Below are 2,630 nucleotides of genomic sequence, written 5' to 3'. Positions count from 1 at the left end.
CCTCCAGTTGGAAGAGATGGCAGTCCTGGTGTTTCGAAAAGGCAAACTCCCTCCCCCCCACACACATCCTAGTCAATGTCTTCTTTTTATATAGCAATTAAAACACATCAAGGTGTTTAAATTATTATGTTTTTCATTTTGATTCCCAGTTTATATTTCATTGCCCATACTTATTTTTCCCTAGTATTATTTCATTCCTAAGTAAATCTTCCAGGAAAGAATCGGATCGTTCTATGAGTTTTACCTTAGGCAATCAAACAGCTGCTTTATAAGCTGCTCCTTTCAAGCCTTTTGAATGTTGTCAGACATCAAATTCATTGTTTGTCATTTCCTGTTTACAACAAAACTAAAATATGGTTTTAAAGCCTAGAGACAAACTTCCTTAAGTATAAAATGAATATAATTAAAATGTATTTTACTCTAAATAATAAAGTACTTTCATAAATAAAAAATGAAAATTCAAAATTAGGCTGGATAAAAGTTTTATATACCAAAAACAGCACACTATATGGTTGAAGGATACAAAGGCGAGAGCTAGGCTAGACAGTTTCAAACACTGGACACGTGCCTGAGCTCTCTGATCTTGGGCCAGTTAGAGAGCAACCCTGAGACCCAGTTTTTTCATCTGGGGAATGGAATAGAAATGATGATAGCACCCACCATTGGGTTGTTAAATCATTTAGGTAATATTTATAAATTATAAATTTTTGAATATCGTTTGATCATGTACATAAGCATGTGTTTTATGTACACTTTTATTTTACTTTTTTAAATTTCAGAACAGTGAGACTCGCACCTCAGCAGCGGGGAACGCTCGTAGTTCACATGTTCAGTCCTCCTTGGCTGACTCGCCACCGACGCGGCCTTAGCATGGTCGCCCCGAGGTAAGTGGTCAACTTTGGACCTGGTACAACCAAGCTGCCACACTCAGTGTTGTTAGAGATGCAAAAGGAATTATTAGACCACAAAGGAATTGGCATTAGTGTTCTTGAAATGAGTTACAGGTCGTCAGATTTTGCCAAGATTATTAACAATGCAGAGACTCTTGTGTGGGAATTGCTAGCTGTTCGAGACAACTACGAGGTGATTTTTGTGCAAGGAGGTGGGTCGAGCCAGTTCGGTGCTGTCCCCTTAAAGCTGATTGGCTTGAAAGTAGGAGAGTGCGGCCTATGTGGTGACAGGAGCTTGGTCAGCAAAGGCTGCAGAAGCAGCCAAGAAATTTGGGACTATAAATATTGTTCACTCTAAATTTGGGAATTATACAAAAATTCCAGATCCAAGCACCTGGAACCTCAACTCGGATGCCTCCTCCGTGTATTATTGCGCAAATGAGACGGTCCACAATGTGGAGTTTGACTTTACACCCGATGTCAAAAGAGCAGTACTGGTTTGTGATATGCCCTCAAACTTCCTGTCCAAGACAGTGGATGTTTCCAAGTTTGGTGTCATTTTTGCTGGTGTCCAGAAGAACGTTGGCTCTGCAGGGGTCACCATGGTGATTGTCAGTAATGACCAACTGGGGTTTGCCCTCCGAGAGTGTCCCTCGGTCCTGGAATACAAGGTGCAGGCTGGAAACAGCTCCTTGTATAATAGGCCTCCATGTTTCAGCATCTACATCATGGGGTGGGTCCTGGAGTGGATTAAAAACAGTGGAGGTACCGTCGCCATGGAGAAGCTTAGCTCCATCAAATCCAAAATGATTTATGAGATTATTGATAATTCTCAAAGATTCTACTCATGTCCAGTGGAGCCCCAAAATAGAAGCAAGATGAATATTCCATTCTGCATTGGCAATGTCAAAGGAGATGATGCTTTAGAAAAAAGATTTCTCGACAAAGCTCTTGAACTCAATATGTTGTCCATGAAAGGGCAAAGGTCTGTGGGAGGCATCCAGGCCTCTCTGTATAATGCTGTCAAGATTGAACATGTTCGGAAGCTGGCCCCTTCATGAAAAATTTTTGGAGATGCATCAGCTATGAACAGATCCTAACCAGGATATACTTTGTTATTGAAAAACATACAAAGTTTAAAGTAACTTGGGGACGGCTACAAAAAGCTAACACACACAGTATTTTTCTCAAATGAACATGTTTATTGTAGATTCTTTTTTGAAATAACAATAGCAAAACATCTACAGCTCTGCAAAGCTGGTGTGAACTCATGTTCACTTTAATTCTGACTTGGAAGCATTTTCAAAAATTTTCTCATTGCTTTTCTAACAAATTCCAGCTTATTTTGCCTTTGCTCCTACTTTTTTTACTTACATTTCAAACTGGCCTGTGGATATAATAATGCAAGTTGCAATGAAGTATTTTTGGAGTCATGGGAACACGCAGCATAGACGGTAAATGGGGCCCTCTAGGTGCTGAATCTAGTCATCTGTGGATCTCCTAGGTTCAGAGGCTGTTGATTCAAGGTCAACATTGACCACCAGAGGAGTGGTCCAGGCAAAAGGCAAACTGTAGATCGATCTTTATACTGTTATTACAAGAGAAGAGACATACTTTATATATATTTATATTAGCAAGGTCTGTTGTTAATACCATATGCTTTATATTCACATGCATTTATATTTCTAATAATACAGTTATCACTGATACATGTAGAGACTTTTGGGATTTATTAAATCC

General features: G+C 39.5%; 1 pseudogene; it reads left to right on the top strand.

Annotated features, from left to right (window-relative positions):
- The first annotated feature begins 792 nt into the window (after positions 1 to 792).
- On the top strand, positions 793 to 1,979 carry LOC111525253 (annotated as a pseudogene).
- Positions 1,980 to 2,630: the final 651 nt, after the last annotated feature.

Source organism: Piliocolobus tephrosceles, chromosome 7, assembly GCF_002776525.5.
Source record: "Piliocolobus tephrosceles isolate RC106 chromosome 7, ASM277652v3, whole genome shotgun sequence".
In the NCBI taxonomy this organism is placed as follows: domain Eukaryota; kingdom Metazoa; phylum Chordata; class Mammalia; order Primates; family Cercopithecidae; genus Piliocolobus; species Piliocolobus tephrosceles.
The sequence above is the reverse complement of the archived record's forward strand: the minus strand, read 5'-3'. Positions and strand labels throughout refer to the sequence as shown.